The 23,862-nt window shown below is 50.9% G+C and overlaps 1 protein-coding gene across 1 annotated transcript in view; it reads left to right on the forward strand.

The window, feature by feature from the left end:
- Positions 1–23,862, forward strand: part of MTURN (maturin, neural progenitor differentiation regulator homolog) — a 122,724-nt gene that overhangs the window by 10,129 nt on the left and 88,733 nt on the right. The gene's annotated exons all lie outside the window — the stretch shown is intronic.

Consider the following 23,862-nt stretch of genomic DNA (forward strand, 5'->3'; position numbering starts at 1 on the left):
CTACGGGTCAAGCTAGCGCTACATAAAACTTTTAAAATAAATAAAATAAAAAGCGCTAATCACCAGAGGGCTCTAAGGCATCTAATAGAGTTGGAGAGAGGGCAACTTTTTATTTAATTAGTACCCTAATGGTCAAGGGGAGGCGTCTTAAATTGTTATTTTTGAGTAAGGGGCGGCTATGACGCATTCTGTATGCCCACCCATGTTGAGTTGTCATTTGTATGGCATCATTGCCACCTAGAGAGTATGTTAATGTAGGGATGGTCTTTTGCCAAATACTGTGGCCTTAATACTCGATCATTGCAGGGTGCATTTTATTATGGTTAGTCTCGTGCATTTTTGGATTGCCCAATAGGTGCTCATTTATGATCTTGTGACATCAGTATGAGTGTCATAAGCCATGGTGGGTTGTAAGGGATGGTGTCATGGCTCCTTTTGTTCATGAAGTGTTGTTCATTGTTGTCAGCGAAGGCCCATTAGCTCTACGGCCCTCAGCGAGAAACTCGAGTAATTTCTGCTACCAGGGAGGAAATTAGTTTTTTTGCATGCTTGTGCTGCAACATAGGATGGCCGGGTATGCCATTTTTGCTAACAGTGCTACCCTGAAATCCCTATACCACACCAAGGGCAATTTTACATAACATTAAAATTAAGGATGTTCTTGTACCAATTAAGTCATCACGATAATGATCTGGTCCTTTACTGCTAGTATTTCGTATTCTATAATTGGAGAGCCTTGTGACATCACCGTCATTATTGGGGTTTCCTGTTTATCACTATTATTTGGCACGCCTGTTGTGATAAAATTGCCACCAGGACAGTTTTGCATGCCACTTGTAAAGGTCCTGAATGTTATGCTAAGAGCCAAGTTTTAGTTGCACCATGTGATGCTTCAGAGCACCACTGGACTTGCTGGTACCAGTAAGGTGAAAAAATCGGGGAAGCAGGTCAGGTACTTTGATGGGGAACATAACTTTGAATTCATTTTCAAACTGAGGTGGCTGTCCTGAAGGCAACCATGATTTCCAATTGTTAGACTTTTCAACTGAGCCTCCACCTAGATTGTTCTTGCTTTAACCCTCAATAATTCAACCTAAAGACTGTAGGGGCTGGTTAATGGGCTTAATGTGGTGCTTGAGTACTTCACCCATTTACCTTTGTGCAGTGGAAACAATCATCTCCCATATATGGGAGATCTTTCAGAGCTATTTAAAAGCCATCCTATTGCCACAACCCAAAATCCTATTTGATTATTAACTTGCTGTTTGTGCTGTATTTTTGTGTGATATGCCAAATACCAGTAGTTATTTAATCAAGCCTTAAGACTAAATCATGGAAAAAACAACATTTTCTATCATTTCTAACCTGCTGTTTAGGTAATTTTCACCGAAGGTGGCCCCATGAACGTGACTGAGTTTTATACACCCGAGGGTATTAGGAAATGTCTACTCTTTCGCCATTGAGGCAGTGTTGGACCTGAGATTACTGGTCCACCTAGGGTAGCCTGGCTCAGGTGGTAAGGCCTAACTCTAAGGCGAACTGTTGCACTTGCGTCACACTCAATTCAGTAGCACAGCGTACTTCCACTCAAAAATGACACTACACCTTCACTTTAGAAAAATAGAAAAGCTTTATCTTTTCTTTTTTTATACTTGAATTCAGTTGCATAAGCCTTAACATGCCATCATTTTACATTTAATGTTCCTATTTCTGTGACTCTAGGACATGGCACAAATTATATATCTCTAGTGAACCTCACTTAGTCATTCAATTAATCAGCAGGATAAATTCAAACAGATCCCTTTTTAGGTTTTGACTGGCCATGCGCTTTGCGCATGTGCCAAAAAAACCTCTTGAGTTGTGTGTGTGGCTTTGGGTCGGCCCTCGTCCTTGATTGGCTGGCTCCGTAAACGGAGCCTTGCCATTGGACGAGGGGCCTGTCCGTCAATGCCGGACCAGACACGGGGGCGTTCCCGACATTCTTTGGCTTTTGCCGACGTCACGCGACGCCGGGAACGCCCCCGATTCTGTTCCGGCATTGCCGGCACCCGCCTTCCTGCTCCGGTGTCTGCCGCCGTCCGTGTCCTCTCCCGCCCCCCTCCCCCTTGATGAACAGCCGGCATTGCCGGCACCCGCCTTCCTGCTGTAAGGGTGAGCCGAGGTGCATTTACCGCCTCCCGAGCCGCAGCTGATCCAGTATCCGGTGTCTGCCGCCGTCCGTGTCCTCTCCCGCCCCCCTCCCCCTTGATGAACAGCCGGCATTGCCGGCACCCGCCTTCCTGCTGTAAGGGTGAGCCGAGATGCATTTACCGCCTCCCGAGCCGCAGCTGATCCAGTATTTCTACCGACGGCCATCCCTTGCTGCCCTGATAGTCTCACCATTTCCTAGTCTCTCGCGCATGTTTGCTGGTCGGCGTCTGCCTCACAACACGTTCCATGTCGATCCGCTCTCCCCGCCTCCCTCTCCCCTCCCACTGCAGATCCCCGCCTCCCGAGCCGCAGCTGATCCAGTATTTCTACCGACGGCCATCCCTTGCTGCCCTGATAGTCTCACACTGCGAATGATGCCAAGGGTTTGGCGGTCGGAACCTGCAGAGAGGCTCTGAGTGAGTGACACTGTGGGGTGGGGAAGCTGGTCAGTCACCGCTATCGCCGGTCAAGCAAGATCTGAAATAGTTCTGTGTGAAATTTGTGTCTTTTTTTTTTGGGGGGTGGGGCAAAAAAGAAATAAGTCCATGAAATGCCAATGCGGCATTTGAATCGAGTGCGGTGTCTGCCGCCGTCCGTGTCCTCTCCCGCCCCCCTCCCCCTTGATGAACAGCCGGCATTGCCGGCACCCGCCTTCCTGCTGTAAGGGTGAGCCGAGGTGCATTTACCGCCTCCCGAGCCGCAGCTGATCCAGTATTTCTACCGACGGCCATCCTTTGCTGCCCTGATAGTCTCACACTGCGAATGATGCCAAGCGTTTGGCGGTCGGAACCTGCAGAGAGGCTCTGAGTGAGTGACACTGTGGGGTGGGGAAACTGGTCAGTCACCGCTATCGCCGGTCAATCTCCATCTTGGAAGCAAGATCTGAAGTAGTTCTGTGTGAAATTTGTGTCTTTTTTTTGGGGGGGTGGGGCAAAAAATCCAGAAATAAGTGCATGAAATGCCAATGCGGCATTTGAATCGAGTGGGTCCGGCCCCTGCATCAATTTTGGACAAGAGTAAGCATTGCGAGCTGAAATAAAGCACAACATTGCACATGATGCGAATACCAGCTGTTCGTGTTTGAGTTGTTCGCATTGTTCCCATGCTCCTGTGGTGGGACGTTTACCGAAGCAACATATCTTCATTACGGCGTGGCGTAATGTGAATTTGTAAAATTGAGGTTCGAGTAAGCTCCTATTTCACGGTTTCAGAACTCTAATATCTATACAGCAGTGGTGCATACCTTGGGTTAACGGATATACCCGGTAAAGCAACCCACTGTGTGCATGTTCTAAGCTGCAGAGTGACACTACCGACAATAATTTTGGTGGTAAGGAACTTTTGCTTTTTTCCCATAAAGTTTGAACTTTAAAAAGTACTGCATATCTTGTGTTCCAGTGGAAACGGTGGAGATTTGCATATTGTTACCAATATTTTACAATGGAGGGATTTTAACAGCATTTATTGAGGGTAAAGAATTGGAGATATTGTGACTTTATTTAGCCGAGTTTTAAGGACTGGAGTTTCATTTTGTTACTATGTTTAAGATTGTAGTATGGCCGTAAATTGCAAAAAAAAGATTATGGTAGCATCCTAACCACTAGGCCAAATATAAAGGGTTGTAAGTTTCACCAGAAACTTAAATCGCAAAAGTTGAGTGTTGTGCACTTTTTTTATATTACATATTTATTTTTGGAAAGTTATCATGCAGATTTTTTTTCTCCTTAAAGTAAGGAAATGTTTATTGAACAGTAAGTGAAACACTGAACTAGTTTAGTTATCTAATAAAAGGAGAATTGCGCTGAACTACATTCTTAAGATTGTATAATTTCAGGAAAAAAAATCTTGCTTTAATAATCGCAGTCTTGTTGCAGAAGTGAACGGTTGTTGAAGTTCTCTGCAAGATGCAGCTGAAAATGGGCGCTGATTGAAGTGTTTAGATGTTGTCGTGAAAATGCTGTCCTCTTGAAAGTGCAGCTAACTACCCAGAAATAAACATAAATAACTGGTTATGTTGTAATATGGTTCTTTGTTGCCATCTCCTGGTTGTGGTTAAATTTACAAACCTCTCTGCCTTCGCACTTGTAGTTTAACCCCTTGATGTGAATATTGGGTCATATAACAGTTACCCGATATGCTTTATCGGTCTGTGTTCGTGTATAATATATATTTGTATGTGTGTGTGTGTGTGTGTGTGTGTGTGTATGTATGTGTGTGTATATGTGTGTGTGTGTGTGTGTGTGTGTGTATCATAGCATGTGTGGCAGTAGGTAAACTTTTTTCCATACTCGCCATCTAGTATTTGGCTCGAAATGTTGCAACTTATTTTTCTTTAAAGAAGTCTTTGGGGTCACAGGATCTCTGTGACGACTCCTCTAGGAATGTGCACGGACGTGTATCGGGGTTGCTCCCAGTCACAACGAGAATGACTTTTTTCGTTATGTCAGTAGAGTCTGTTACCTTCCTTCCCATCGCAGAGGAAACTTTTCAACGCCACTTCATTTTTTTATGATGCCCACTCAACTCCTAACGTTAATTGTCGTCCAGCAATCGAGCCACTCAACCCTTCAGGCAGTGCGCTCCCCTGACTAGCTCATTTAGAGCTTTGTCAAAATCTCCAGATAATACCCTGTTGACTTAATGTTTCTGCTCAGGCGTCCACCTTGGTCAGATAAAGGGTGAATAGCACAGAGCACCATGTTCCTGCACGTTTCTCACGTTTGTTGAGGCTTTGGTTACACCAGCTTTTTGCAGGTGCAAACTGTTTACTGTATTTTGTACAATTAAAGTGGTAATACAACTACTGTACTGATTTTTTTTTATATAGTATTGATAGTGCATATTATATGCATAACTAAAGAAGACTTGATACTGTGTATCTGGCAGTTTTTCTCACCGAGTCCTAATGTGTAACTTAATGGTAATAGATCAATGTTTGATTACCAGGACACACAGCTAAATTTCAAATGAGTGCCTGCCACGCTGGTGCACAGCTGGGATGGATGGATGGAAGGGTGGGTGTCTGACATAGAACAGTCTGGCACGCGGGGTGAACAGCTGGAGTGAGTGGGTAGGTGTCTGGTGTGGTGTACATCAGGCTGACTCACAGCTAACCCTGGGGTGGGTGTGTCCCCGGTGTAGAGCCAGCGAGAAGCCGGGTCCACAGCTGGGGTCGTGTGTGTCTAGCTTAGAGCAGTTTGAAAGAGAAGCCGGACGAACAGCTGGGAAGGGTGGGTCTCTAGTGTAGAACAGTTTGAAGGAGAGGTTGGGTGCACTCCTAGGGTGGGTGGGTGTCTGGTGTAGAGCGGGTTGTAAGAAAGGCTGGGTGCACAGTTGGGGTGGATGTCTGGTGTGGAACAGTTTGAAGGAGAGGTTGGGTGCACACCTAGGGTGGGTGGGTGTCTGGTGTAGAGCGGGTTGTAAGAAAGGCTGGGTGCACAGTTGGGGTGGATGTCTGGTGTGGAACAGTTTGAAGGAGAGGTTGGGTGCACACCTAGGGTGGGTGGGTGTCTGGGGTAGAGCGGGTTGTAAGAAAGGCTGGGTGCACAGTTGGGGAGGATGTCTGGCGTAGAACAGTTTGGAAGAGAGGTTGGGTGCAAAGATACAGTGGTTCGTGGTTGGGTGACTGGTGTAGAGCAGTCTTGTTTGACAGGTGTCTAGTGTAGGGCAAGATGGGTGCACAGCGGATGGGGGAGGTCTGTTGTAGTTCTGCCTGTATGAGAGGCTGGGTGCTCAGCACCCTTGCCGTGTAATGCCTTGTACTACATCTGTGTTAGCAGTCGCCTCAGGCTGTTTTTTTTTTATGCAGGGGACGGGATTTGATCATGCCCATTACGCCGTATTGCTTCTCAAAGGCAACTGTTGCAGAGCCAAGTGGGCTGTTGAAAATTGTGTTTTCTCCACCTGCCCCTGTTGCCTGCTTGTGCCTCCGTTTTCGTGCCTCCGTTTTCATGCCCCTGTTGCCTGCTTGTGTCCCTGTTGCCCGCTTGTGCCTCCTTGTGCCCCTGTTGTCTGCTTGTGCCTCTGTGTGCCCCTGTTGTCTGCTTGTGCCTCTGTGTGCCCCTGTTGCCTGCTTGTGCCTCTGTGTGCCCCTGTTGCCTGCTTGTGCCTCTGTGTGCCCCTGCTTGTGCCTCTGTGTGCCCCTGTTGTCTGCTTGTGCCTCTGTGTGCCCCTGTTGTCTGCTTGTGCCTCTGTGTGCCCCTGTTGCCTGCTTGTGCCTCTGTGTGCCCCTATTGCCTGCTTGTGCTCTGCTTGTGCCTCTGTGTGCCCCTGTTGCCTGCTTGTGCCTCTGTGTGACCCTGTTGCCTGCTTGTGCCTCTGTGTGCCCCTGTTGCCTGCTTGTGCCTCTGTGTGCCCCTGTTGCCTGCTTGTGCCTCTGTGTGCCCCTGTTGCCTGCTTGTGCCTCTGTGTGCCCCTGTTGCCTGCTTGTGCCTCCGTCTGCCCCTGTTGCCTGCTTGTGCCTCCGTCTGCCCCTGTTGCCTGCTTGTGCCTCCGTCTGCCCCTGTTGCCTGCTTGTGCTGTGTTGGTGTGTGTGGAGGGCTCTGTGTGGCTGTGTGTGTAGGAAGCTTTGTGTGGCTGTGTGTGTGGAGGGCTCTGTGTGGCTGTGTGTGTGGGGGGCTCTGTGTGGCTGTGTGTGCGGGGCTCTGTGTGGGGGTGTGTGTGGGGCGGCTCTGTGTGTGAGAGAGAGAGATTTGTTTAAATACCAGGATAATTGCCAGCAGCAGCACCCTTGCCGTGTAATGCCTTGTACTACATCTGTGTTAGCAGTCGCCTCAGGCTGTTGTTTTTTTTTATGCAGGGGACGGGATTTGATCATGCCCATTACGCCGTATTGCTTTTCAAAGGCAACTGTTGCAGAGCCAAGTGGGCTGTTGAAAATTGTGTTTTCTACACCTGCCCCTGTTGCCTGCTTGTGCCTCCGTTTTCGTGCCCCTGTTGCCTGCTTGTGCCCCTGTTGCCCGCTTGTGCCTCCTTGTGCCCCTGTTGCCCGCTTGTGCCTCTGTGTGCCCCTGTTGCCCGCTTGTGCCTCTGTGTGCCCCTGTTGTCTGCTTGTGCCTCTGTGGGCCCCTGTTGCCTGCTTGTGCCTCTGTGGGCCCCTGTTGCCTGCTTGTGCCCCTGTTGCCTGCTTGTGCCTCCGTCTGCCCCTGTTGCCTGCTTGTGCCTCCGTCTGCCCCTGTTGCCTGCTTGTGCTGTGTTGGTGTGTGTGGAGGGCTCTGTGTGGCTGTGTGTGTAGGAAGCTTTGTGTGGCTGTGTGTGTGGAGGGCTCTGTGTGGCTGTGTGTGTGGGGGGCTCTGTGTGGCTGTGTGTGTGGGGGGCTGTGTGTGCGGGGCTCTGTGTGTGTTTGTGTGTGTCATTTGCGATAGATAAAGCTAGTGGCATTGTAAATGACAATGCCATTTATTTATGTTAAAAAAACATAAATAAAAATAATGTCAAGAGCAATGCCAATAGCTCTAACTTTAACAAAGGCAAAACCATTGCATTGTAAATGCTTGTTCATGTAATAGTCCATTTAAATATTTTAAAGGTTAGGGTGAGGTCCTGAGGCAGATTGATAACAAGGCAGAAATATGGAATCAGCAGATGGTTGTTTTAATTGTCTAGCAAACTAGTGCTGGAATGGAGAAGTCAGTTAATTCTTAGTGAAACATTTCAACTTTAAATCAAATCCAAAATTTACATTCACCTTTCCGAGAATAGACATTGGTTTTTGGAAAGGATCACAGTTCATGCATTTAGTTAGATAAGGTGCGGCTCCAATCTTGTGAATAACCCTGCCTATAGTTGGTTACTTCACCATTATTTGCATTGCTACAGTTGGATCAGCAGTTGTTCCTTGGTTCGCCTATCACTTACAAAGTTAGAGAGACATCCCTGTGTAGCTCCGCTGAATACAGCCTCTCAGTCCCCCTCATGCACTCAACTTCTATTAGGCGGGGAGTCTAGGTATTCACCAGGCCCAGCAGAGAGATCCGTGGGTCTCACTCCTTTCTCCCCGCTCCATATCCCAGCTTACTTCTGAAGGTGGCGTTCGAGTGGCCGGTCCGCCCAGTGCTGGCCGTTTGGGGGACCAAGCCTTTCCTCTCGAGGGCTCTTTATGGCCCAGTTGGTTTACGAGAGGCTCACGAAGGCAGATTCCCCCCTGGAGGCAGAGCACACCTCAATTCCTGGCGCTCCGCTGCGCCCGCGCCTCCCTCTCCACACACCCACCGAGAGAGGGCGAACTCCTCCTCCTCACGCGACACTGCCTCAGAGGAGCCGGCCGCTTCTCAACTCTGGCGCCGGCCCAGTTCTTCCGGCAATAAGTAACTGTCCACGCCTACCAGCCCAGGCAGAGTTCAACGGGGCGGTTCTCTCACAATACGGGACCCGCCCCAGCCAACTCTCACGATTCTTGCTGGAAAGCTAGTCCGGCGTTGCCGCTTCACAGGAGTTCAGCGGCACCACAGGGAGCAATGGCTCTCGCTAAGCGAACTTTGGAGAGAATCAAGGTATCGATGTAGAAATCCCACTTACCCTTCCTCTTCACGTGGGGGCTAGGGTCAGATAAGGTCTTAAATGCCCCACAGTCTTTTTTCACTCTACTTGAGGGAACAGCAGCAGCGCAGGACCCTGCAGGACTCTCATTCACCACCTTGGTCTCAGGCAAAAGGATGTCCCTCTGTGACCAGGCGTTCTCGAGGTTCAAGGAGGGGGGGGGGTTTGAAGCTCAGTTATCTCTCTTTCACAGGGATACTGGGTCCCCTCAGTCTCTCCCACAGCTGGGTCAGTTCAACAGGTAGGAAGGCAGATTCACCACACTGGCAGCAGCTCTTCAGAACAGAACCATCATCATGGTCAGGATCACCCTTCCTCATACCCCGTAGTCTGCACTCCAGTCAGATCTGTTTGATGACCAAAATGGACGACCAGTCAGCTCCCTTTTTATAACCTAGTCCCAGGCCACCAGAAGGTTCTAGATCCCCCTAATGTTAGCCTATGGCCAGGGCTCTGAGGTAAAACATTGACAGTTGGCAGGCCACCATTTTGTGGGTGACCTTTTACTCTTCCTCCATTTTAGAAGAGTACCTGCGCCGCATTACTAAAAAGTAACAATGAGGCACCCAGAGACCTAGGGTCAGCACCAGGAAAAAAAATGTAGTGGACACACAGGAAAAATACAGAAGGTAAAAAGGGGATAAAAAAAATAATAATTAGGAGGGACCACCCAAAGGGCTGACAGGTCTAACAGGCAGCACTTGTTAGATCATACCCAATTAGAATGTATCAGAAGTGGTTAATGAGGCTTTATTTTGATTTCCATAAGCAAACTTTCTTTCCCCAGCATTAGGATACATATTCATCTTTGCAAAATGATTATTAAAATGCAATAGAAGTGGTACACGCCCTTGCATGACCTGAAACAAATCTGTTGACTTTTCTGCTTAAGTACATTTTCCCCGATCTTCAGACTTAGTACTTTGTCAGGTTGAAATAAACCTGTTCAAACACTGTTTATCGGATCTGCCTTATATCTGCAGTCTGGGCCCTCTCATGTTGGGCTTAGGTCCCTTTGATTCTGTCCCTTTCTTAACGGAGTACATAAGGGGGTGGTAATGGACGGAGCATCTGAACCAATCAAACACTCACACCCAGTCAAAAGATCTGGGTTTAATCCATTTATTTATTTATTTGTATGCTTATTTCGCGCCTGAATCAGCCCCGAAGGGGTATCTCCGCGCGTGGCTTCTGAGCAGGTATCATGGAGCTACCAAGGACATATGGCTACTGCGATTGCGGGGGAAGACATTAGTCTTGGGAAAAAAGATATGTTTTTAACTTCCTTCTAAAGGACAGATGGTTGGAGGTATGTCTTAGCAATGGGGGCAGAGAATTCCAGAGCATCGGGCCTTTAAGTGAGATGGCCCGTCCTCCCTGTCTTGCTCTCATCACCCTAGGGACCTGAAGCAGCATAGTGCTACTGGAGCGTAGAGCACGTCTTGGCAAGTAGGGGACAAATATGTCTCTTAGATATTGAGGGCCGGATCCGTAGATACATTTGTGCATTATACAACATACTTTGAAGTCAATGCGCTGTTTCACCGGAAGCCAGTGAAGTGAAGAGAGGAGAGGGCGTGAGGGAGTACGGGGCAAAGCATTTAAAATGAGTCTTGCCGCGGTATTCTGTACCACCTGCAGCCTACCCAGCTGTTCTTGATTGGCAGAGATAAGCAGTCCATTGCAATAATCCATCCGGCCGATGACCAGTGCTTGTACCAGCGTCTTCCTATGGATGTCAGGTAGGAAGGGGAATATGCGTCGAAGCAACCCTATCACTCGGAAACAAGCTCCCGTGACTTGGTTGACGTGGTCTTTTAGGATCAGTGCTTGATCTAGACGCACTCCCAGATTTTTTACGGTCTGCTTTGGTACCGGAACAGGTCCTAGCTCAGATGGCCACCAGTCGGGGGACCATAGCAGTGTGGCCCCTCCAAACAACATGACTTCAGTCTTGGTCACGTTGCATTGGAGGAAGTTGTGGGCCATCCAATCTGCCACGGCTCGCATACCATTTTGGAAAGATTTTATAACCGTTGGTGTAAGAGTTTGGAAGGGAAACAGCAGCTGGGTGTCGTCAGCATAGGAGATTGGGGTGAACCCGTAAGATCTTATGATGTCAGCCAAGGGGGCCACATATACGTTAAATAACGTGGGGCTCAAGCAAGAGCCCTGTGGCACACCCTTGGTCAGCTTCCTACAGATGGAGTTGTAGGAGCCTAATTTGACACCTTGTTGGCGGTCCGCAAGAAAGCTTTCTAGCCATGCCATGGCAGCCCCTTTTATTCCCACCTCCCTCAACCGGCCGAGAAGGATGTCATGCGACACCGTGTCGAAGGCAGCAGACAGATCCAATAGCACCAGAATCACTGAGCTCCCCCCATCAAGTGACATCCTGATAGTATCGGTCACTGACAGGAGAGCTGACTCTGTGCTATGGTTAGGCCTAAAACCAGATTGAGAGTGGTCTAGGCCGCCCGCTGCCTCGATGTAGATGGACAGGTGTGCGTTGACGTGTTTCTCTGCAAGCTTACCAAAATAGGGTAGGAGGGAGATGGGTCAGAGGTTGGAAAGTTCCGACCACGGGAGAGCAGCATTCTTGCGGATGGGGTTCACCACCGCTCTCTTCCACACAGTGGGCACGTTTCCCTTCTTTAAGGACTGATTTATTACCTCTTGAATATAGGGGCCTAGCAAAGGACTCAGGGGGATTAAGATTTTGGCAGGAATCAGATCTTCTGGAGATCCAGATTTTACATGGGTCATTAGTGTTTCAAGTTCTTCACTATTAATGGGAGGGAAGGTGGTCAGAGAGAAATTGGTGTTCTTATTGGGGGGAGGTGTATTCAGAGTACCTCTTTCTGTTTGGGACACCAAAATCTTGTCATAAATGGAGTCAATTTTATTTTCGAAATACAGAGAGACTTCCTCACACAGACTTTGAGAAAAATCATCTAAGCCTACACTAGCAGTTGGCTTGACGAATGTTCCTTAGCCCACTCTTAAAGGAGGCTTCACGTTTAGCCACTTGTTATTTTTTCACACGAATCCCTGATCTCTCTGGACTTTTGTCACCTTTTGACCAATTCATCATATTGAATGCTGCTTTGTGGGGGTGAGGCTGAGGTGCATTTAGGCAAAAGGAGGCCGGATACTGATTGATTCCTGGGTTCGTGGTTTTTCCAATTTGACCTATTTGGTGAAGTTTCCAGAGCTGTGGTGGGCTGCTTTTGTAAAAAGCTGTATTTGTAACAGATGTGGTTTTAAGATGGATATTATGTGGAAAGGTAAGCAGAAAATGCCAATGGAGGTGGGGTGATGTGATTGTTGCTGCCAGATCAACTGAGAATTGTTGCTGCAGTGTTTAGAACAATTTTATGGTGAGCCTTTTTCCTGTTGAAACTTGTGGTTATGAAGATGCAGTAGTCTATGGTGAATACTTAAGGAGCCTTGGGATGTTTTTAAAGTGGTTTGAGTTTATTGTAGACTTCATGATTTTGTTCATTTGAGAGTGAAGGACAGATATTGATTGAAGTTAATCCATGGTCATAGACTTGTAAAGATGCAAGTGGGCCAGTAGCATGAAACAGAATAGGGAATGGTTATGGCAAGCGAGCACCAGTTCATTAGACGCTTGACTCTTACAGGAAAGTATCCATCAGCATCTAAGTGGGACAATTTGTCATGGCATCTTCTGCATTTCATTTATCTTGTATGCATTGAAATCCATCTGTAATTGTAAATTCTCATTGAATGAGATTCGTTTGTTGGGAGAGTGTTGTGATAGTTTATATAAATAACAAGTTATTTCAGGTCCATTTAAAGATAGTTTGCTCCAAGGTTTTGGGTGTAATGGAATAGATGAGCTTGCAACGCAAGTGCCAGTGATTTATGTGAAATAATTGTGCTCACATTTGGTATTCCCTGTCGTATTTGAGAATTTTTCAGGCTTACTTAGTAGCAATTCTTCTAGATTAGTCAGAAAGTTAGTAAACCAAGCTTCAGTGATGCAAGTGAATTTTGAGTGTTGATTCTGGATGAGAGAGCCTATTTAACACCTTGGCTGCTAGGCGTTTTCCCCCTCCTGTGCTGGGAATTGCCATTTTGCTGGTGTCATGACGAGCTCAGCTCGTCATCAGCACACGACACCCATGGGTGATGACGAGCTGAGCTAGTCATCAGCGTCGAAAGGGTTAACCGTAGCATTGCCAAGAACACTTCCTAGTAAGAAAAGAAATATAAAACCGGAGTGCACTTCGCCTGTATACCCCATGGAATATATGAATTTGTGTACGGTTGAAACTTGAAAAATTTTAATTAAAATATATTTTTTTTAAATTATTTTTTCGAGCCCCGTCATAACCCAGCCATTCTTGCCACTCGGCCTCATCTCTTGCCCTACCACAAAGACCACCTCTACCTTTTGTTCACAAAACAGTCACTTTTCAAGAAAAAGGCTGCAGCCCTTTATTATATAAAACCTATTCCTTGATTCTTCCACCCATAGGCAATCAGTCACAGCTTTGCATATTGTTTGACTGAACAAATCATGTATTTAGACAGTTTAGCAATTGTCTGGGGGAGACCCCAAAAAGGTTCAAGACTTAATCCTGCCACAATTGTCCGTTCCTGGCAGGATGTCGCGGCTGGGCAGCAAGTTTTTCATCCGCCTTGTCGTTCTCTTTTTTTCTCCCAATGGACCATGCTGTTTGGCGTTCCAAGGCTAGCAGGCAGCCCTTTTACCCTTCTCTGGGTGCCTTGCTCCTGCAGTTTAGTTTACTACCACTCCACAAGGCTAGTGAGACTGCACCCTGGCTTCACGTCCCCTTATACCTGAATTAGGTGCAGTTGGGTTGGCCTGTGCATTCCTTGCTGCCGCATATGCATCCGTGGGCTAGGCCTGATTCATCTGTTCATACAAACGATGCTCAGCTGTTCTCTGTCAGAGCTCGAATAGCGCTACCTGGATTTTGCGCCAATTTCCTGCCCACCGGACCCCCTCTTGGGATTCCGGTGCCATTCGACCCATTCTTGTCTCTCGGTCTTCAGGTGGGATTATGGTTCTGGGCTTCTTCCCATCTCCTTTTTCTTTTTTTTAAAAATTTACTCCGAACTACCCTTTACCACTACCCACCCCTAAATTTACCTTTACCACTACCTAACAATAAAATAACCTCTACCCTCACCCAGTCCCGGGCCTTAGTTAAGCCACTTGGCTGTCTCTTACTTCATTAGTCCAGTTCAAGAAAGGTTCTTTAGGCACAGGAGTATTCTTTGTCAGCCCTGTAGTCTTGGAGTCTCCTGCATTTCCTCTGATCTTTTGGGGGGTGACTTCATACAATTGTTGGCCTTGAGAGGGAGTTTGATACCACAATGCAGTACGTGAGCGAGAGCTTTACACACTCACTGCCATCAGATAAGGAGTTTGTCTGTCTTTACTGACCTCCTGAGAGGGTAATTTAGCGCCTGCCGCCTTTAGGGTTTTTTTTAGGTCGAGTCTGGGCAGCACATGCGCTCCTGTGCGAGGCATGCTGTATTTGAGCATGGACTTGAAACCCCGCCCACTCTCCGCCCATATTTTTCATTGAGTTGTGTCATTGTCCTTTGTAAATGCTGGCTTCTGATTTGTTAATAGGCTTGTTAGTCCCTCCTTAGTGCTGCCTTCTCTTCATTTGTAACCTCCCATGAGGACTGGCCCTTTTACTTCGGTTGTTACACGGTATGTCTTCTTTAGTCTATAAGCACTATTTTCTTTAATCAGTTTCTCCTACTGCAGGCACGACGTGCTTTCCTGCAACATTCAGTATGCCATGTGCGACTTTACTTTACAAGCATTCTGGGACAATGGCGGTCGTTTCTTTGAACTGAAATAGTTCTCGCATTTACAAGAGTTAGAGCTGTTGGCATTGTAAATGACAATGCATTTTATTTATGTGTTAATTATCAAAACAGATCAATAAGTTATTGTCATTTACAATGCCAATAGCTTAAACTCTCGCAAATGCGAGACCTATTGCATTGCAAATGCTTGCGTTGTTTCTGTGATCGGGAGGTGTTTTTGTTTTGGACTCTGCAGTTATGAGAGGACCCCGAACGTTGTCATTGATGTGACGGATGCTTCTACCTTCAGTCTGAGAGTGCAGTGAATGATGGCCAAGGATCGTGTCGCCAGTGAGGAATACATCCTATTTATCCACTCCAAAAAGCATTACTCGCTCTGCCTAGCCAATCATGAGACCCAATTGCTTAGTCACACTCCACAAAGTGCTTTCCAGGACCTTGAATTATTTATTGACTAGCTTCAGCCTGTTGTTCCTGTGAAAGACCCAAGAAGCGTATGTATAGCTGCATTGATTTGCTTTCTTTTAACTACATTGCGGTTTAAACTGAATAAGCAGTGCAGGTTCAGGGAGGAAGGGTGGAGAAGGACTGAATGACTGAAGAAGGCACAAGAGTGAAGACATAGGAGGGATAGTTTATCCCCTTGGCCGCGGCGGTAATTCCACCGCGGCGCTGGGGGTGAGGGGGGGTCGCGCGGCGCCGCTATGCTCGTGACGGAACCACTCTGTCACGAGCCACGGGCGCGCTGTGCTAATGACGGAGTGGTTTCGTCACGGCCCTGCCCGGCCGCGCTGTGCTAATGACCGAGTGGTTCCGTCACGGCCCCGCCCGCTCATCAATTCAGCCACGCAGGCGTGGAATTGAGGCAGCTTGGGCGGAGCGGGCGCGGCGTGACGAAACCACTCCGTCATTAGCAAAGTGCGTCCGTGGCTCGTGATGGAGTGGTTCTGTCACAAGCACGGAACGGGTTAAAGAATAAACAACACTGCGAAGAAAGACAGTGATTATATCAATCCTTCCATGCGTTTATGCCGAACCCGAAAATGCACAGTGATATACTTACTGACTGCGTACCAGCCTTACCTACCTATCAGGGTCACTTGCCTGATATGTGACTGACTGCTTCCCCAGGTAGGTTTTCAAACCATCTTCGCTCCCACCATTCTTCCAGAGGTCTTCATTATCTGACCGACTATACCCCCAGATCTTTCACAGTCACTGTCCTAGCATATGTGGTCCTTTCCACAACACTACTTTTCAGCTTTATATTGAAAAATCTGAAATGTGGCTGCCTTAGCCCAAGGGTCTATTGCCTTTTTGGGGGAACTGCCTGGGTTGTGGTCTGAGCCTGCCCTGCCATCCTGTTACCTGTGCTTGTGTGCCTCGCATCCCCTGGCCCTCCCTCGCATCCCCTGGCCCTCCCTCGCATCCCCTGGCCCTCCCTCGCATCCCCTGGCCCTCCCTCGCATCCCCTGGCCCTCCCTCGCATCCCCTGGCCCTCCCTCGCATCCCCTGGCCCTCCCTCGCATCCCCTGGCCCTCCCTCGCATCCCCAGGCCCTCCCTCGCATCCCCAGGCCATCCCCTGGCCCCCCCTCGCATCCCCTGGCCCTCCCTCGCATCCCCTGGCCCTCCCTCGCATCCCCTGGCCCTCCCTCGCATCCCCTGGCCCTCCCTCGCATCCCCTGGCCCTCCCTCGCATCCCCTGGCCCTCCCTCGCATCCCCTGGCCCTCCCTCGCATCCCCTGGCCCTCCCTAGCATCCCCTGGCCCACCCTCGCATCCCCTGGCCCTCCCTCGCATCCCCTCTGGCCCTCCCTCGCATCCCCTCTGGCCCTCCCTCGCATCCCCTCTGGCCCTCCCTCGCATCCCCTCTGGCCCTCCCTCGCATCCCCTCTGGCCCTCCCTCGCATCCCCTCTGGCCCTCCCTCGCATCCCCTCTGGCCCTCCCTCGCATCCCCTCTGGCCCTCCCTCGCATCCCCTCTGGCCCTCCCTCGCATCCCCTCTGGCCCTCCCTCGCATCCCCTCTGGCCCTCCCTCGCATCCCCTCTGGCCCTCCCTCGCATCCCCTCTGGCCCTCCCTCGCATCCCCTCTGGCCCTCCCTCGCATCCCCTCTGGCCCTCCCTCGCATCCCCTCTGGCCCTCTCTCGCATCCCCTCTGGCCCTCTCTCGCATCCCCTCTGGCCCTCTCTCGCATCCCCTCTGGCCCTCTCTCGCATCCCCTCTGGCCCTCTCTCGCATCCCCTGGCCCTCTCTCGCATCCCCTGGCCCTCTCTCGCATCCCCTGGCCCTCCCTCGCATCCCCTGGCCCTCCCTCGCATCCCCTGGCCCTCCCTCGCATCCCCTGGCCCTCCCTCGCATCCCCTGGCCCTCCCACGTATCCCCTGGCCCTCCCTCGCATCCCCTGGCCCTCCCTCGCATCCCCTGGCCCTCCCTCGCATCCCCTGGCCCTCCCTCGCATCCCCTGGCCCTCCCTCGCATCCCCTGGCCCTCCCTCACCCCCCTCAACCCCCTTACCATCCTCACACACACTCACCCTCACACACCCCTAACCCTCACAACCCCACACCCCCTCACCCCCCAACACCCCCTCACCCCCTCACCCCCCACCCCCTCCCCCTCACCCACCTCCTCACCCACCCCCTCACACACCCCCTCACACCCCCACACCTCACCCTCACAAACCCTCACACATCCTCACACCTTACCCACCCTCACACCTCACCCACCCTCACCCTCACAAACCGTCACACACCTCACCCACCCGCCCTCACACATCCTCACCCTCACTCACCCTCACCCACCCTCACACCTCACCCACCCTCACACCTCACACATCCTCACCCTCACACACCCTCACCCCGTCACCCTCACCCCGTCACCCTCACCCCGTCACCCTCACCCCGTCACCCTGACCACATCCACCCTCTCACCTTCACCCACCCTCTCACCAACCCCCTCACCCTCCTCTCACCCTCTCACCCTCCTCTCACCCTCCTCTCACCCCCCCTCACTCACCCTCACACCCCTCTCACCCCCACACCCACCTTCACCCACCCTCTCGCTCTCGCCCTCACACCCTCACTCACACACCCTCACACCCCCTCTCACCCTCACACCCCCTCACCCCACACCCTCACTCACCCTCACACCCCCTCTCACCCCCCACCCCCTCTCACCCCCTCTCACCCTCACCCCCCACCCCCTCTCACCCCTCGCTCACCCTCACCCCCTCACTCACCCTCACCCCCTCACTCACCCTCACACCCCCTCTCGCCCTCACCCACCCTCTCGCCCTCACCCACCCTCTCGCTCTCACCCACCCTCTCGCACCCACCCTCTCGCACCCACCCTCTCGCCCTCACCCACCCTCTCGCCCTCACCCACCCTCTCACCCACCCTCTCGCCCTCACCCGCCCTCTCGCCCTCACCCGCCCTCTCGCCCTCACCCGCCCTCTCGCCCTCACCCACCCTCTCGCCCTCACTCGCCCTCTCGCCCTCACCCGCCCTCTCGCCCGCCCTCTCGCCCTCACTGGCCCTCTCGCCCTCACTGGCCCTCTCGCCCTCACTGGCCCTCTCGCCCTCACTGGCCCTCTCGCCCTCACTGGCCCTCTCGCCCTCACTGGCCCTCTCGCCCTCACTGGCCCTCTCGCCCTCACTGGCCCTCTCGCCCTCACTGGCCCTCTCGCCCTCACTGGCCCTCTCGCCCTCACTGGCCCTCTCGCCCTCACTCGCCCTCACTCGCCCTCACTCGCCCTCACTCGCCCTCTCGCCCTCACTCGCCCTCTCGCCCTCACTCGCCCTCTCGCCCTCACTCGCCCTCTCGCCCTCTCGCCCTCACTCGCCCTCACTCGCCCTCTCGCCCTCACTCGCCCTCTCGCCCTCACTCGCCCTCTCGCCCTCACTCGCCCTCTCGCCCTCACTCGCCCTCTCGCCCTCACTCGCCCTCTCGCCCTCACTCGCCCTCACTCGCCCTCTTGCCCTCACTCGCCCTCTCGCCCTCACTCGCCCTCTCGCCCTCACTCGCCCTCACTCGCCCTCTCGCCCTCACTCGCCCTCACTCGCCCTCTCGCCCTCACTCGCCCTCTCGCCCTCACTCGCCCTCTCGCCCTCACTCGCCCTCTCGCCCTCACTCGCCCTCTCGCCCTCACTCGCCCTCACTCGCCCTCTCGCCCTCACTCGCCCTCTCGCCCTCACTCGCCCTCTCGCCCTCACTCGCCCTCTCGCCCTCACTCGCCCTCTCGCCCTCACTCGCCCTCTCTCGCCCTCTCGCCCTCACTCGCCCTCTCGCCCTCACTCGCCCTCACTCGCCCTCTCGCCCTCACTCGCCCTCTCGCCCTCACTCGCCCTCACTCGCCCTCTCGCCCTCACTCGCCCTCTCGCCCTCACTCGCCCTCTCGCCCTCACTCGCCCTCTCGCCCTCACTCGCCCTCTCGCCCTCACTCGCCCTCTCGCCCTCACTCGCCCTCTCGCCCTCACTCGCCCTCACTCGCCCTCTCTCGCTCTCTCGCCCTCACTCGCCCTCACTCGCCCTCACCCCTGTCACCCTCACCCCTGTCACCCTCACCCCTGTCACCCTCACCCCTGTCACCCTCACCCCCGTCACCCTCACCCCCGTCACCCTCACCCCCGTCACCCTCACCCCGTCACCCTCACCCCCGTCACCCTCACACACACCCTCATAGCATAACAAAACACAGCATAGCATAACAAAACAAAACATAGCATATAAAACATGCTATGCTTAGTTATGCTATGCTTTGTTATGCTATGTTTTGTTTTGTTATGCTATGCTTTGTTATTCTATAACAAAACAAAACATAGGATAGCAAAACAAAATGTAGCATAGCAAAACAAAACGTACCACAACAAAACATAGCATAGCAACACACAACACAGCACAGCAAAACATAGCACAGCACAATAAAAGAAAACATAGCACAGCACAATAAAAGAAAACATAGCACATCACAATAACCTCTTAGCAGCTATTGAACGTCCAGCTCCAGTGCTGACCGTTCCATTGCGCAGGTGAGGTTCGAACGTCCAACGGCCGACGGCAGCACTCCTGAGGTAGTGGTGCCGTCGGCCGTTGGAATAGGCGCAGCACCTAAGAGGCTAAAAGAAAACATAGCACAGCACAATAAAACATAGCATAGCACAACAAAGCATAGGATAACAAAACGATGCATAGCATAACGAAGCATAGCATAACGAAATAAAGCATAGCATAACGAAACAAAGCATAGCATAACGAAACAAAACATAGCATAGCGAAACGAAACAAAACATAGCCTAGCATAACGAAGCATAGCATAGCATAGCAAAACATAGCATAGCATACCTAAACCGAACATTGGATAGCAAAACCAAACATAGCATAGCATACAGCATCACTCCACACCACCACAGCATCACTCGGGGGCACCACAACTTCACTATGTGCTACCACAGCATCACTGAACACTACAGCACACTCGTTCGCCATCACAACATCACTCAGCGCCACCACAGCATCAATCTCTGCAACCATTCAACAACACCTGGTTCAAATATGTTCTCTCAATGTTTCAAGCTTTATTACAAATGTAACAAAAAGATGTTAATATTTCACTTCTGTTCTTGGATTTTCATCACAATAAAATACACTGAACATAATCTTCACGAAAATTATTTACAAAACTTTTAGCTATTGCCATTATAAATTACAATAACTTTTATTTAAGTATTAAATATTGAAAAAAATTAAAAGCCATTGTTATTTGTAATATCAATACATGTAAGTCACGTAAATATAACACATATTGCATTACAAATCCTATGGGTGTCACATTTGCGAAAGTTATAACTGTTGGCATTGTAAATTACAAAGCTATTAATTTCGCTATTTTAAAAAAGTAAACATAAATAAAAAAATTGGCATTTACAATACAAATAGCTAAAACTTTCCTAGTGCGAGACCTATTGCATTGCAAATGCTTGTTTCTTTTGGTAGTTTCACTGAATAAGGTGAACCTTAAAGAGCATTCTCTGTTCCTAAGTTTAAACAAGCATTTTCAATGCAGTAGGTCTCGCATTTGTGTGTTTAAACTATTGGCACTGTAAATGACAGTGCCTTTTATTTATGTGTTTTTAAAACAAACACACATATAAAAGGCATTGTTATTTCTAATGCTAATAGCTCAAACTCTTGCAAATACGAGACCACTTTAATGGTGGCCATGCCCTTTCTTTAGACACTGCTCGCCGTATTCAGGTTTCAGAGAGCAGCGTCTAAAGAAAGGGGCGTGGCCAAAAATAAAGTGAAAGCACGGTATGGGGAGCTTTCACCCAAAAATAAATAAGCAAAGGTTCTGTAGCGCGGCTGCTAAAAGTTAAAGTGGAGCGGACAGCGCAACAAATTAAATAAATAACCACTGCCGCTATACTTAACCCCTTTGCTGCGGGGCTAATTCCCACACAACTCGGGGGCCGCGCGCCGCGGTGCTTGCGACCAGCTCTGCTCGTCATGCAGGATGGTGGTGCTGTGCTCATGACGAGCTGAGCTCGTCATGACCACGCCCTTTTAATGGAACGCCCAGTACAGCAGGGGAGTTATCCCCGCGTGGGCGTTCCGCGGCAGTCATGATGAGCTCAGCGTCACTGTGTATCATGACGAACTGAGCTAGTCATGACGGCCCAGGGGGTTAAAGCAAACCCGCAGCCATGACTATTAAAAATATAACAGCGGGCGGCGTGCTGCCTTGTACGAAAGCATGTTGTGGCTGGAATAGTGGAAGATCATTGAAGAAAATAGTGCTTGTAACAGCACAAGTAAAATGTCCAGTCCTAATAGGAGGTTACAAATGCAGACAAGGCAGTCCCAAGGAGGGACTACTAAGCCTATTTGTCATTCAAAAGCAACTATTTCGTAAGGACAGTAACTGGAGCCATTAGGCTCTGTCCTGGGGAGTGGGGTTGGGGGTGTTCTTCTGTTCAGGGTTTGTTTTGGGGGGGCAACTGCTTTGGGGGGGATGTGAACTCTTGTTGTTTGATTCGGACTGATCGATGTTGGTATGGGGACGTCACCTAACTTAAAATGCCTAACGTGGAATGTCCGAGGGCTGCGAACTATGATCAAACGCCACAAAGTACACGCATACCTGGTGCAAAGGGGGGTCCAGATTGCTATGCTACAAGAAACCCATCTGACCAAAAAAGAGTGCGCTGCGTTGCAAAAAAGATGGCGGGGCCAGGTGTTCGGCACCACTTACTCAGCATATGCCAGGGGGGTATTGATTTGGGTGAGGGCGGGGATACCGTTCCAGGTGTTGAACCAAGTAGTGGACCCTGATGGCAGGTTCGTGGCAGTGGAGGGGAGGCTGTATGGAAGGGATGTGGTTCTCTGCTGTGTGTATGCGCCAAACACTGATCAGCCCCGATATTTTGATGCCCTCACTGGGTCCTTGGCCTCTTTCCTGGCGGGCCCGGTAGTGTTAGGGGGGGACTTCAACTCGATCACGGATGTGGCTCTGGATAGGTCCCACCCTCCCCTTGTTGACTCCCCGGTGCGCAAGTTGGCCATGCACAGGAGGGACTGGCAGGACAGATGGGGGTTGCTGGATGTTTGGCGGGAGCAGCACAGGGACACCAGGGATTATTCCTTTTACTCAGCTCTCCACGCACTACATGTGAGGATAGACTCCGTGCTTTGTAGTGGGTCCCTAGCTCCATTGATTTCCCATATGGAGTACCTGGCTAGAACCATCTCGGATCATAACCCCCTATTGGTACACATCCAGTGGCAGCGGGAGCGCTCAGAGATACCAACATGGCGGCTCCGGCCAGACACACTGGAGGACTCAGTATTTAGTGACGCTGTCCAGCAAGGCATCGACCGTTACTTTGGCGAGAACGAGGGTACGGCCACGAGCAGGTCCACTGAATGGGATGCGATGAAAGTGGTGGTGAGAGGGGTGTGTCTGGGTAGGTTCTCGAATGTTCGTACGACTGTGTTGAATGCAATTATGAAAGCGGAAGAGACTTTGAGAGATTTGGAGCGCCGCAGGCCGGCCAGGCCGGACTTACAGACCCGGTTATTGGAGGCGAAGGAATTGGTCGCCACCGAGACGGAGCGGCTGAGGTGTTACGACTACAGGCAATACGCCATCAGAGCGCATGCTGAACGGGACAAGGTGGGCACGCTCTTGGCCAGACTTGCTAACCCGGAACTTAGGGGCTGCCCGATCCTTAGCATTAGCAACGCCCGGGGGGAGATGGTGTATTCTCAGGCGGCGGTGTTGGAGTGCTTTCGGGTATATTACCAGGAATTGTACCAGAGTCAGTTGGGAGTGGAGGTCCAGGAAATTGCGGAGAACCTAGGGGCGAGGCAGCTTCCGGTCCTGGATGAGGAGGACGCGAAGGAGTTGGGTGGCCCGATCACGCTCACTGAAATACGGATGGCCATTAAACATGGCTCGTAATAAAACGCCAAGGGTGGACGGGTTACCAATAGAATTCTATCAGCAATATGTCGACAGCCTGGCCCCCTGGTTGCTGGTGGTGTACACGGAAGCTTATGAGACAGGGGGTTTGCCTGGGTCCATGCGTGAGGCCTTGATTGTGCCGCTCCTAAAGCCCGGCAGGGATGCAACAGATGTGAGGTCCTATCGCCCGCTGTCCATGTTGACGGTGGACTACAAGATTCTGAGCCGAATTCTGGCCACCAGACTGGCCCCACACATGACGGGCCTGGTGCACAGGGATCAGGCTGGGTTTATCCCCACGAGGAGCACGGCGCTGAATATTCGCCGCCTGGTGGGGATAATGGACGCCATCTTGGATGGGGACGGGGCCCAAGCGGTCCTGTCCGTAGACATTGAAAAGGCCTTCGATAGTTTGGAATGGACTTTCCTGGACCGCCCGGACTCGCTCCTGACCGGTTGCTCCCTCCTTGCTCCTCTCCCAGTACTGCTGCTGTCTTCCTGGGGATCCTCGCACTGCTGCCTGACATCACGGTATCGCCTGCTCTTAGTATATTAGCGGTATCGCCTGCATCTGGCCAATTTGCGCTGTGTTTTCTGGATTTCATAGCTAATAGCGCATGTGATTGTAGCGCCGCCCGCCCTGCATTGAATGTGATTGTAGCGCCGCCCGCCCTGCATTGAATGTGATTGTAGCGCCGCCCGCCCTGCACTGCATTTAGCTGTGTTGGCCCACCTGTGTATTTTGTGCTAATCTCCTTTTCGTTGTCCCAGGCGACCTACTGCCCCTGCCTCGCCTCCCCTCTGACCTCCATCTTGTTTGCTGTTGTTGT

The sequence above is a fragment of the Lissotriton vulgaris genome, chromosome 10 (genome assembly GCF_964263255.1).
Source record: "Lissotriton vulgaris chromosome 10, aLisVul1.2, whole genome shotgun sequence".
Classification (NCBI taxonomy): domain Eukaryota; kingdom Metazoa; phylum Chordata; class Amphibia; order Caudata; family Salamandridae; genus Lissotriton; species Lissotriton vulgaris.